We start from the raw sequence: 13,441 nt of genomic DNA on the forward strand, positions 1-13,441 counted from the left end.
CAGTTTATGTGTCTGGAGCAGGAAAAGGGAAGGGAGGGTGGGAGCCCAGGCACCTTTTGGGTAAAAGGTGAACATGCTGGGCTTCCAGGTCAAGGGCAGACACCAGAGCAGGGGCTGAACTCCAGGCAGGGGGCAGAGGGAGATGGCAGACAGGTTGGGATAGAGGAGCATTTGTGGGCCTACAGGGGTAGCCCATGTGGATCCAGCCCTGCTGGCACTCGGCCCAGAGGTGCAGCGCTCCCCAAGGGATTCAGAAAGTGAGACTAATACATGAAATCCCTTGGTTTCTAAATATTGGGATCAGTTCAAATATTAAAATTTTAACCAAATATTAAATTTGAAACAGCCAGATCTGGATCCCTGGCCACCAGTTTGTGACCTATAAAATACAAGCCCTTCTGATGGGCCTTTCTGATCTCTTTGCTTGTAGGTTTCCCACACCTGGAGCCAGACTGAAAGCAGCCCAGGAGACAGGTGAGTGTTTGAGCAAGACCCTTGGTTCACCTGGGCGGACTCAGGCTCCCTACCCATAGCTGTGGGAACACTTCAGCGTCGTTAGTGGCTCCAGAGCTGTTAGTGGTTTGCAAACCACCTGTCTGTACAGTCAACCACCCCCTATCTTCCCACCCCTGCTGCTCCGACCACCTTTCCAATACTGGAGCTCTCAGCAGCCACTCCCCAAAACCTGTGGGCCTGTAGGTATTAGGGAGGAAGAGGGAAGCTCCAAGCTGATTGGAAGCTGCAGTTTGGACGTATTTCCTGCATGTATGACTTTGCCCCTTTCCAGTCCCCACAGAGCCTGGGTGTTGTCATCTTTACTTCGGTGTGATATTCCACCAAATAGAGGTGCACTTGGATTAGTAAATGTCCTTTTGAGATAAAGAGCAATGTTTCTGTGCGGACTGGCTCTCATATCAATCATTCATCCTTTAGTATCTTTTAACACCATCATGGAAGTTTTGTTTGTTTGGGGAGGGGGTACTTGAGAAGGAGGAGTAATGTGCCCAGGGCCTGAGCCCAGCCTGGGAGCCTGAAGAGGCCTGTCCCCTGGGAGCTTAATGACTGTGAGTCCATCCATTTACAAATGAACATTTGGGGACACAGCCCCCCTTGCCTGGGGCACTGCCTGGGAGTTCTGCCAGTGGCCCGGGGCTCCTACTTCCCCAGCAACATCTAAGAAATTGTCCTTCACGGTGTGTGCTTGTGTGGACCTGGCTTCATTCCTAGGTGGAATAAGCTTGCTCCTGTGTTTGATAGAATAGAGCCTTCCCCAACCAGTGCCCCTCCCCATGACCTGCCATAGCACCCAAATTGCCACCATCTGTGTCACTCCTTAGGAGCAGATGAGAATGCTTTAAAAGCTTCCATCAAAATGTCATCTGTAGGTTAGTAGTGGTTATTTCTAAGTTATGAGAATATGAGCAATTTCGGTTTTCTGTTTTCTAAGTTGGTTTTCTGTTTTCCAAGTTTTATGTAATAAGTATGTGTTACTTTATCCCCCAACCCCCACCCCCGAATGCTACCTGGAGTGGTCCAGCAACCCATGGGCACCCATGTCCATTGTAGAAATTGTCTGACCAGAATGGCCCCAGCAGAGAACAGGTTTTGGGGAACTGGGACATGGAACAGGTAACTTTTGATGGAGAAGTAAAAGGTGATACTCAGGAAGGAATAAAGATCTATCAAAAGTGAATGTGGCCTCCCCCTCTGATTTTCCTGTGGTCATGAGCTAAAGAGACAAATTATTTTCTGAAAATAATGTGGACTTGGTTTGTCCCTTTGTTAAACTGCTTATCACCTCAGAATATAATTGTTTCTCCCTCTCCCCACTCTGCTCCTCCAAGAGCGGGGCCCTATCTACTCTGCATTTCCAGGGCTCAGCAAGGTGGTAATTGTATGGGAACTTATATTTGCTGAGTCCCTGTCCCATGATAGGCACAGAGCTAAGGATGTGATGGGAATCTCTTACTTCAGTTCATCCTGAGAACAAAACAGAATGCTTCTCCCCATTCTGCAGGTAAGGAGACTGAGGCTCAGAGAAGTGAAGCAATTTGCCCAAGGTCACAACTGGTGAGAGGCTGGATAGGAACCCATGTCCATCTGACTTCAAAGACCTAATTTTTTTCCACCACATGCCTGTGAGAGCAACGTCACTTTTTTAAAAGGTTGGAAAATACAGATAACAATTGATTCACAGTTTTACGTCGTTGCCACAGGGTTTTATTCCTCTTTTTAACTATCTATGCTTGCTCTGACCTGCTACTACATTCTTCTCTAGGCTGTCACACCACTGTGGCTCTTCTCAAACAGTCAGTGCGTCAGTGAGAATTTGTGATCCAGATGAGCAGGCGGAGGATCACCTGGTGGGGTCAGGTGGGCCTTGTTAGCTCATGTGCCTGTGAGGCACACACCAGCCCTGCCTCCTCCCAGCCCTGCACACCCAGTGCCTCACGTTGCCAGTGAGATCAGAAGGTGGAACAGGACATCTGGGCTGGATCTAGGAGCCATCCTGGAGTCGTCCTGTCCCCACAGACCCTGTCCTAGGGTAGTGTGGTATAATGGTTAAACTCTTGGTGGTAGAGCCAGGGAAAACTGCATTTCAGTCCTGACTGCTTCATTCCCAAACTGTATGGAGCCTTGGACAAGTGAGTGACAGTACTTCTCTGTGCCTCAGTTTCCCAATCTGTAAAATGCATACCCACTCTATCGAGTGTTGTGATTATAGCCAGACCACCTCCTTCCCTTTCCTTTCAGGCTCTAACCTGAAGGGCAACTATCATAGCCAGGGATGGATATCACTTTCTGGCATTGACTATAGCCATATAACGTAGGTTTTCTTTGTTCTTCCTTTTGTATTTTTTTTAAAGATGTCTAAAATTACTACATAGATTCTAGGGAGCTTTTAATATGTGTGATTAGAAGTTGTTACACCCCCAACGTGGCATAACTTTATAGAACATTTTAGGAATTTAAAAAATGTTTCTCTTTCAAAATGTGAGTAATCAGTAATTCCACTTTTAGTGAATATGCCCTGAGGAAATAGCCCAAGACACATACTAAGATTTACCTACAGAGATGTTTATGGAAGCATTGTTTTTTATCAGTGAAAAACAGGGAACACCCTGAGTGCAATAGCAGGGATTGGGGATGCCCTCATGGCACATGTAGATAGTGGAAGGTTCTAGGCAGCCATTGTATACGATGGTTGAGATGAATTTTTTTAAAAATATATTTTATTGATTTTTTACAGAGAGGAAGGGAGAGAGATAGAGAGTTAGAGAGTTAGAAACATCGATGAGAGAGAAACATCGATCAGCTGCCTCCTGCACACCCCCTACTGGGGATGTGCCCGCAACCCAGGTATATGCCCTTGACCGGAATCGAACCTGGGACCTTTCAGTCCCCAGGCCGACGCTCTATCCACTGAGCCAAACCGGTTTCGGCAAGGTTGAGATGAATTTTTAATAACGTAGGGGGAAATATTCAGATTCCAGTGCTAAGTGAAAAGGCAAATTGCCAAAACTAATCCTAACTACATTTTTAAAAATAGGTAGAAAGGAACATAAGTAAGCAAAGTAGAAAAAGGAGAGAGAGAATGAGAGGGTGGGGAAGTGTGGGAGGGTAACAGGTAAGTTATTTTCTTCTTTGTGCTTTTCTGCATTTTCTATATCCCACAGTGGGATGTTCACTGTGTATATTATTATCACAAAGAGTAGTTATAGTTAAAAAAATTCTCTGCCCCCACCATATGCATGTATGTGTGCCAGTCAGCAATATATAGTGGCATTTTCCACTCAAAAGAGTTCTTTTTCTCAAAACGTTTTTTATCCAAAGCCAATGCCAATGTCATGTGGTCTTCCATCCCTAGAACTGTCTTTGGGGTCTGTATTAGTTTGCTAAGGCTGCCATAACAAAATACCACAGACTACGTGGCTTAGGCAAAAGGAATTTATTTCCTCACAGTTCTGGAAGCTAGAAGGCCAAGATCAAGATGTTGGCAAGTGTGGTTTCTTCTGAGGCCCTTCTCCTTGGCTTGTAGATAGCAACTTTCTCCCAATGTCCTCACATGTTCTTCCCTGGTCTGTGTTGTCTATGCCCTAATCTTTCCTTCTTATAGGGCCATCAGTCATATTGGATTAGGTCCACCCTAATGACCTCATTTTACCTTAATCACCTCTTTAGAGACTGTCTCCAAATACAATCACATTCTGGGCTGCTGGAGTTAGGGCTTCAACAAATGAATTTTGGGGTCACAACTCGGCTCATAATAGGGGCAGCCTGCCTACTTCTGGTGACTGTGGCTATCTATTTTGCAGAGTACTGAGCTTGAAGCTTGAGTAGGAGCAGGGGAATATAGATGAAGAAGACATTGTCTCTGCCTAGAGGTCCCCAGGGAAGTATAATGCAGACTCCTAATGCAAGGAGTATACCCCCCTCTCTCCAGCAGGACCCAGAGAAAAAGTATAACCCTTCCTAGCTTAGCCCATCCATCACCAATTGGCTGCTGAAGGTTAGAGCAAAAGAGTTCAGTCCACAAAAATTAATTTTACTAAAAAACTCTCATGTACTTCTACTATGCTAAGTAGTGAGGTAGCTATAAATAATTAAATCATTCAAATGGACTTCAAAAATAATTTTTCTTAGCATCAACTCAAAAACTATTTTGATTTATAAAATCAATGGTGGAGAGAAGGAATAGGATGAGCAAGTCAGGTATGGAAAGTGTGGTTTTTGGGTTAGTGGAAGCAATGCTGATTATGTCAGTGGGTAATGAGAGAAAAAGTTACTGAGAGTGATAGGGAGAAGCTGATGCAGGCATCCAGTGGCAAGCAGGCACCTTAGATTTAAGGTGAAAGGTAATAGGGAGCCATAGCAGGTTCTTGAGCAAAGGTGGAACAGAATGAGAACAGAGCTAAGAGAGACTGCAGCAGAAAAATCTAGTTAGGAGGCTTTGCAGAAGTGCTGGGATGAGGTACTAGATATATAAATGGCACTCCAGAGGAAGATTTGGGAAGATGTTATTAGTGCTATTTCATTTTTCTGGGCCTTTGTTCATGCCTTTTCCTCTAATTCACGCCCAATCTGGTAAACTCCTAAGCACCCTTTAAGGCCCCATTCATGGAGCCTCTCTGCCCTGAAGCTTTTCTTGACCTCCTAGGAAGTCACTCCTTCTCTTGGGCTTCCCCCACATTAGAGCACTGGCATACTATATTATGGGGATCTGACTACACATCCTCCTGTTTGCTCTGGACCTCACTCAGCTGAGAAGAGGCCACTGGCCTGAGACCCAGTGTTAGGGCTCAGGCTGGGTCCCAGGACTGAGCCCAGGATCTTGGAGTTGTGGAGGGGATGGATGATTGAGAAAACCTGGCCCCACAATGCATGGCAGCTTGGTTTCAGCATTTTCCTCTGATTCAGCAAAATCTCTTTTCTCGGCACCTTTCCTGGAAAACTGACAATTGATCATTATTCCTAGAGTTTTGCTTGGTACTCACTTTTTATTTCTTGCTCAAATGTCCTGGGACTTCCTGCCCTGGTAGAGGTTCACACAGGAGTAACCTAAAAAACATGTGATGGGTCTGCTCCATCCACCTCTCAGATGACTCTGGGACACAGTTCAGTAGGTATTAGCGTTCTCCCATTCTGCAGATAACAAAACTGAGGCTCACAGAGAGGAGGCACTTGTCCAAAGTCACACAACTCAGAAATGGGAGAAACAAGACTAAACCCAAGTAAGGAGTTTCCATGTCCAGTGCATTTTTCTCAATCGTGTTTTTTGTCTTTAATTTCTTAGTAACTTTTGAAGTAAATGGTCTGCCACATTTTGCTTTCAGAGCATCTGTTTGTTACCTGCTACCAAAGTATGTTTTTTATAAGGGTTTAAACTGTATAGCCCTTTGTGATTCCTTCCACATCTATGTAATAAGCCTATATCAACCAGCTGCAAAGCAAGAGATTCCACGAGATATTATATCATTTGTATGAAACCTTTCCCTGCACCTGGCCAGTTTTCTTGGCGGCATATATTTATTCATTTGATAAATATTTATTAAGCCGAGTACTGGGAATACAGCAGCAAACCAAGCGGCTGTGGTCCCTGTCCTCAGAGAGCTGCAATTCTACTAAGGGAGATGGATGATAAGCAATTACAGTCACGTATAATACGCCAGAAAGGCTCTCGGGGAGAATAAAGCCAGCGAGAGGAGAGAGAGGAGGGGAGGGGCTGGAGGCTGGGCAGGGAAGACCTCTCTGAGGAGGTGGCCTTTAGGACTAGAATGAAAGGAATGAGAACCTAGAACATTCCAGGAAAAAGGAAAAGCATAGCACTAAGGCAGGTAAAGGCTTGGGCTTTCTGGGGAATATGGAGGAACCAGGATGGCAAGAAATAGAGCAGGGAGCAAGTGGTAGGAAGTGAGGTCAGGGAGAGAGGTGAATTGTCAGACAGATAGTGAGGACTTTGCTTAATTTCAGGTGGGATGGGGGCATGTGAGAACTCAGGCAGGGGAGTGACTTGGGCTGGCTTGCCTTAACGGAAGCCCCCTGGTTACCTGCTGCAGTCCTATCTCATAGCTTTCTGGAACTTCCCTACCTAGTTCTCAGTATCTTCCATGAGCCCCTGGGAGGGGAAGTTAGGAGAGAGGAAAGCACATCTCTTGAGCAGTTGCCATGTGCAAGTGCCATGCCTGGAGCTTTGTGGGCACTACTTCACTTGAGACTTGCACCACTTCTGAAAGGGGTGGGCATCGCTCTCTCCATTTCACATGCAGGCAGACTGAGGCTCAGAGAGGCCAGATAACTTACCCTGGATGACCCAGTCAATAAGCACCCAGAGCAGGATGGGAAGCAGTGTCCATGGGACCGCAAGCCCGAGTCTGGAGTCTGCCTCCTGCTGCCCGGTGTGCACGCCCTCAGGTGTGGTCTGTAAGGCTGGCGCGACATTGATCCTGAGCTAGTCTCTCAGCTGCTCCTTTCTCCTCCATTGTCTTTGCAACCCTAGGGGCCTGCTCTCCTGAAATGCAGTTCACATTGGACTCCACTTGGGGAATCCCTTGGGCAAATCTTGGGAAAGCCCAAGGTCCTGGAAATGCCCCTAAATGAGGCCACTCAAAAACTAAGCAAAGGGCCCTAGCCAGTTTGGCTCACTGGATAGAGCGTCGGCCTGGGGACTGAAGGGTCCCAGGTTCGATTCCGGTCAAGGGCATGTACCTTGGTTGCAGGCACATTCCCAGTAGGGGGTGTGCAGGAGGCAGCTGATCGATGTTTCTCTCTCATCGATGTTTCTAACTCTCTATCCCTCTCCCTTCTCTCTGTAAAAAAATCAATAAAATATATTCAAACAAACAAACAAAACTAAGCAAAGAAAATGAGCAGCTTTAAGAGTCCAGAGGACAGAACTGATTGGTCAAGGCTAGAAGGAAGGCTTGGGCCAGAGCCTAGAATAGTGGAATCTTTTCCTAAGGATAGATGCATAGATAAATAGATGAGAGAGACATAAAAAGGGAAAAAAGGGGGGACAGGGAGAAACAAAGGAACCAGGAATGGTCAGAGAGGGTAGGCTGAGTCACAGCTTTTTCCGGACCTGTAATGAGTCCATTGGGAATGTGAGATGACATCAGAAGCAGCACAGTGTGGGGGGTTGAGAGGGAGGGAGCTCTATGGGGTCATTCACTGTCTGGCCATGAACTCACCCATGAACAGACCAAAGGCACTGTAGTGTCCCAGTGATAGTTACCTCTCAGCCCTGAAACATCAAAAGATGCTGAAATTTCAAGTGAGTTCTGCTGTTCGTTATGTTGTGAATTTTATACCGATTCCCATTAAAACAAAACCAAAAACCTGGTAGGCAAAGGAGTTAACTCTCATAGGGTTCACCTTCAGCTACCTGGAACTCCCTCTGCAGCCCCTCCCCTTGCATAACGGTCAGAGGGCCTTCCTCCACGCTGTCCAGTGACATTTTTGTGTTGGCAAATGGTTTACGTCCGCCCTCACCAATGACCTTTAGTTATATGTTCTTTAATTTAGTTTAGTACTTTAATTTTCTACCTCATTTTACCCACACTTGCGAAGATCCCAGTTTCAGTCAGCCAGGCCTGCCAAGAGGCTCGTAGTAGCAGGACTGATCAATGCCGGGAGGCTGCTTGCAGCTGCCAGAGCCGCAGTCCTGGGTGGGGGTTGGCTGCGGGCTCTGCAGCAGTGGCTCTGTCCGCCTCTGATGCTGGCAGCCAGAGCTCCGGACAGCTGCTCGCCCTGCAGAAGAGCCCAGGCCACCGGAGAGGTTTGCTCCTCTGTCAGCGCTGGCCCAGGACACACGTAGAAAGGTAAGTGAGGGGCTGCAGGTGCTGTGGACAATGGAGACTGGGAAGGAGCCATGGGCTCTGAGACTTCTAGAAAAACAAAGCTGATAAAGCTGTTGCTGCTGAAGTTGAAAGAGGAAATAGCTCAAGAGCTATTCCTGGTGATTCTATGAAGTAGCAGCAGGACTTGGCTCTGTCTACACTTGAGGTGGCCCAGAATTCTGGGGAAGGAAGGTTGCTATTGGCTTGCACCCAAAGCAAGGCGGTTATAGGACTTCCCCGAAGGACCTGCGCTCCTTCCCTCATTCTTTGCCAGGACCATATACATGCCAGGCTCCCTGCTGGGTACTAGGGGGTTCGAGGAGCACTAGAATGAGGCCTCTACCTAGAAATACTCCTAGTTTTGCCAGGAGGATGGTTGTTCAGATAACTGTAGTGTCATGTGATATATGAAAGGAGAGGGTCTGTCCAAGTCAGGAAGAGGTTAACTGGAGTGCTAGAGAGTATTTTTCAGATAAGGGACCATTTGGGTTGGGTCTTGAAGGATGAGTAAGAGTTCCTCAAAAGGCAGCCAAGATGTTATGGACATACAAAAATATAATAATGTGTGTTAATGGGCTCATCAGGCCTGAGCAGAGGCTACAGAAAACAGAAGAGTCCGATAGGGCCATATCATGAAAGGCCTCAAATGCCAGGTAAAGGTGTTTTGACTCAGTCTTGCAGGTAGGTAAGAGGCACTGAAGACTTTAAAACAGTGGTGTGACGTGGTCATTTTTGCATCTTAGAAAACTCAATTTACTATAGCACGGACAGGGTGAGGAGAAATACCGGAAGATCCTGAAGAGAAAAACGTGACCTCAAAGTCATGGAAGCCAAGGCTTTAGACTGAGACCGTGCAGTCAGGAGGTGGTAACAGGAGGCAGCACTGTTCTTTTCTAAGGTTGAGTGGCAAGGCTGGTGAAGGATCAACTGTGAGGGAAAAGGAGGGCAGCGCACTGGGTGGGCAATAGGGCCTCTTGATGAGAGGGGAGATGAGGGAGAGAGGAGGTAATGAACTCTGTGGGAATATCTCTGGAGGTTCCTAGTCAAAGCTGGATTCCTATTACTCCACATGTGGACACGGAACTTGTGATATCAGCCATCAGTCAGACAGCAAGATCTTACCCTGAACCTACTGTGTGCTTAGCCTCATATTGGGAATCATATTGAGTACAAATATGAAAAAGAGGTGTCACATCCCCACTGTGGGCTTATTTTCCAAATATTGAAAGGGAATGCAACTGTGCAGAGCCTAAGCTTGAAGTTGGGCATTTAGAATGACCTCATGTCTTGGCTAGATGCCAGGAGACCCTGGACAGGGTGGCAGAGGGTCAGGGGAGGGGTGAATAGAGACTAGTTAATTGAGCATTGCCTCTCCCCACCATTGACCCTTCTTCTAGGAGGCCAGAGATTCTGCTTGGCTTTGGAAAAGACCTTAAGGTTAGTAGGAAGCCCCAGTGCTGGCGGTGTGGGGGATCTCCCAGGTCAAAGTCACCAGAACAGACAATTCCATTGTACTGTGCTTGGCATTCCCCTGTCTGGACATATTCAATCCTCACACAAGAGGATCAGAGAGGCAAATCATCTAGCTAGTGTCACACAGCCAGTGCATAGAACTGGGTTCCTGCCCAAGCCTGGCCAACTAGGGTGTAGGGTTTCTCCTCTCCCTATACTGACCACCACACTAGTGATGCACTTCAGTCTCTGGGTGAATTGAGACAGTACATTTAAAAACAGTTGGAAATTCATCCCAGAATTATCAAAATAGAGGGGTGTGTGTGTGTGTGTGTGTGTGTGTGTGTGGGTGTGTATAGAATCCTTCATCATACTTACATTTATTGAGCACCTACTATGTGCCAGGCCTTGGGGATATAGCAGTGACTGAGACCGACATTGGCCTGGCCCTCAGGGAGTCATGGGTGGGCATATGGGGAAGGTCTTTTACATAGCAGATATGTACAAACACAAGCACACACATAGGCATGCCTTGGTGTTCTAAACCAATGTTAGGAGGATAGACACATTCACCTCACCCAGACACACACAAATACATGCCCCCATGCTCACACTCACAATATCCACAGCTTCGTGCACACCTGTTCACCCACAGGAGTTACCTAAGGAGAGGGATCTAGAACTATAGCCTAATACGGTAGCAGGAAGATTTGAAGTGCCGCCTGCCCTACTTCTCCACAAAGGCCATCGCAGGATCTCAGTGCAGGCTCCTATATCCACCCCCCTCCTCCCACCAGTCACAGCTGAGCTCCTGGAGCTAGATGGTGCAGACTGCAGCTTTGCCCAGGGACTTTGCTGAGAGTCGTCATCACCATCTGTTAAACATGGGCATAGGCACTTGGTGTGCATCGTCTCCTATCACCTTTACTCCAGCCCTGGAGGTTGTTACCTCCATTTTATAGGTGAGGAAACCAAGGCTTTCAATACTGGGGAAGCCAGACAAAATATACCTGGGGACTTCAGTCTGCAGCCTCTCCTGGGATCTCCTGTCTAGGGTCTCATTCAGCTCGAGTGACAGCCTGGACTTGAACCCTGAACTCCTCCACTGGACACAGCAGCCCTGTGCTAGGGCTGCTCAGGATGACCTGGATGCCAGGGGCCACCTTGGACAGTGGAGTCCTAAAGTCTTTCCTGTCACTTTCTGAAAAGCTGAGACTTCCCGGAACATGGGCACTTCTTTTCCTGACACTCCAGGCCTGGTTCCTGGAGCCACTGTCCAGTTTCCTTCCAGCATGGCCCCTTTGGGCAATGACTTATCGGGTGAAAAGAAAGGACTTTGAGCCAAACAGAGAGGCAGAAGGCTACTGCTCAGGGTGGTGATCAGGCCAGCTTTGCACTCCCCACCCCACTCCAGCCTGTCTCTCCACCATACACTGGGGATAATAATTGTATTCCACATTGGGTTCTTTTGGGTGTTAAATAAGTTTGCACCTGTGAAATACTTAGCCCAGAGCTTGCACACAGGCCAGCACTGTTGTTTTGTTACTATTAGCATCTGTCCATCCACCCACTAGTGATTTCCTGTGGGCCTGTCTGGTGGAGGAGTCAGTGTGTTATGCTGTAGAGAGATGGGGGAAGCTCACTTTCTAATGGGGAGATGGAAGTATGAATAAACAAGGGTGCTTTGATGTTGTGTGTGTGTGTGGGGGGGGGGGTGTTCCCTCATCAGACAGGGTGAGAAAGGAGATTCCAGGAAGAGGTACCAGCAGAGGCAAAAGGTCAGGGCAAGAACAGTCAGATGCACTGGAGAAACTAGACATGGAACAGGAGGAGCAGGTTCTAATATCCACAGGACCCAGACACATGAGCTAACTGAGAGAAGCAGGCTGGGTGTAAGGCAATATGGAGGGGTGGGGACTGTGGCCAACTGGAAAGTGCTTGCTGGCTCTGGGGGAAATAGGACTCAGCTCTAAGCAATTGTTGTTGCGAAGGAAAGCTGGCCCAGTATTGCCAGGTCTTCCAGGTTTTTAAGAGATGCCAGGAACCTAGGTTTTTATGTGAAATCTCATAACTTTCAAACATGGGGCCAACACTAGGGAAGCCAAACAAATTATACCTGGTGACTGTAATCTGCAGCCTCAACTGTAGACCCTAGCAGTGGGGTGGATGGTGAGTGGTGGCACCAGAGGAAATGTGGTTCCAGACTCTATGTTGTGCCGGCAGGCTGGGTCTGCCACATAGGTGATGCCTAATCCACACTTGCTCTACAGATGAGTCAGGGAATTTGGACTTTTATCTGGAAGGTCAGGGGAGACTCTGAGGTTGGGTGCAGAGGAGTGAAGTGATGGGAAGTTTGTCTTATGGCTATCACTCCACATGCCATAGGGAAAGCTGTGGTTCCAGACTCTACGTTGTGCCGGCAGGCTGGGTCTGCCACATAGGTGATGCCTAATCCACACTTGCTCTACAGATGAGTCAGGGAATTTGGACTTTTATCTGGAAGGTCAGGGGAGACTCTGAGGTTGGGTGCAGAGGAGTGAAGTGATGGGAAGTTTGTCTTATGGCTATCACTCCACATGCCATAGGGAAGCTGGCTTGGAGTGGGGCAGATGACAGGCAGAGAGGCGGGTCAAGATGCATAACAGGAGTCCAGGCAGAAGGTCATACTGCCCAGGACCAAGACTATTGGGTGAGAGGAGAGGAGTCCAATCTATGCAGAGATGAACTTGGAGAGTGCAGGAGAGGGGAGGCCAGGGTGTCCCACCAGCTCCCTGACCCACCTGGTGACCCAGTGGTGCTTCTCACTAAGTTAAGGAATTGGAGATGAGATGTGTGCAGGGGCAGTAAGAGGAGGGATGATAAGTCTGGTTTGGGCCAAGTTAAGTTTAGATGCCCATGGGACACCCAAGGAAAGATGTGTCACTGCCAAACATGCAGGTCTCAAGAAAGGAAAGGCTGAGGACTCAAAGTTGCATCCCCATCTGGCTCTCACTGGCTCTCCAGGGACCCCTAAGATCATTGTGCTCTGTAGTCTTGAGTTGAGAAGTTTATTTCTTGGGTTTTGGTTTGTGTTTTGTTCCTAGAAAGGCTGAAGAGGGAGAAGGTGGGTTAATCCATAGTGCCAGAACAGATATCTGTGAACACATCAACTCTATAGACTCTCCCCACACACACCCCATGAAGTCTTCCAGGTTTTTAAGAGATGCCAGGAACCTCGCATCTCTGGTTGTGGGGCAGGAACACATGGGTTACCCAGGCCCCATGGTTACTATATAATAATACCTTATTCCCAGAAGCCAGTCTCTGAGCTCAGTGTTTTGAACTCTTGCAGTGGGATTTTACCTGCCCTTGAGAGAAGAAAAGGATTTGCTAAGCAGATTGATGGGTTAACAAGCCCACTTAGGAAAGCAGGCTTTTAGCAGCAGCATTTGCATTCCAACAATGAGTGTACAAATTATAAATGACTTCTTGTCTATTTTTAAAGCAGTTTTAAGACTTCTCATCTGCTGTCAAGAGTGTCACTGAGTGTACCAAGGATATTCCCAACACTGCTGTGCTCCTTTTGGAGGGAGGGAGGGAGGAAGGGAGGGAGGGAGAGGGAGAGAGAGAGAGAGAGAGAGAGAGAGAGAGAGAGAGAGAGAGAGAAAGAGAGA

General features: G+C 47.6%; 1 protein-coding gene across 2 annotated transcripts in view; it reads left to right on the plus strand.

The window, feature by feature from the left end:
• Positions 1–430: 430 nt before the first annotated feature.
• Positions 431–13,441, plus strand: part of ATP2B2 (ATPase, Ca++ transporting, plasma membrane 2) — a 296,412-nt gene continuing 283,401 nt past the window's right edge. For both annotated transcript variants that reach the window (XM_005870061.2, XM_005870062.2), the window contains exon 1: positions 431–474. The gene's annotated coding sequence lies outside the window, so the exon portion shown is untranslated. The remainder of the gene's footprint in view (positions 475–13,441) is intronic.

This window comes from Myotis brandtii, unplaced genomic scaffold (genome assembly GCF_000412655.1).
Source record: "Myotis brandtii unplaced genomic scaffold, ASM41265v1 scaffold312, whole genome shotgun sequence".
NCBI classification, from domain to species: Eukaryota; Metazoa; Chordata; class Mammalia; order Chiroptera; family Vespertilionidae; genus Myotis; species Myotis brandtii.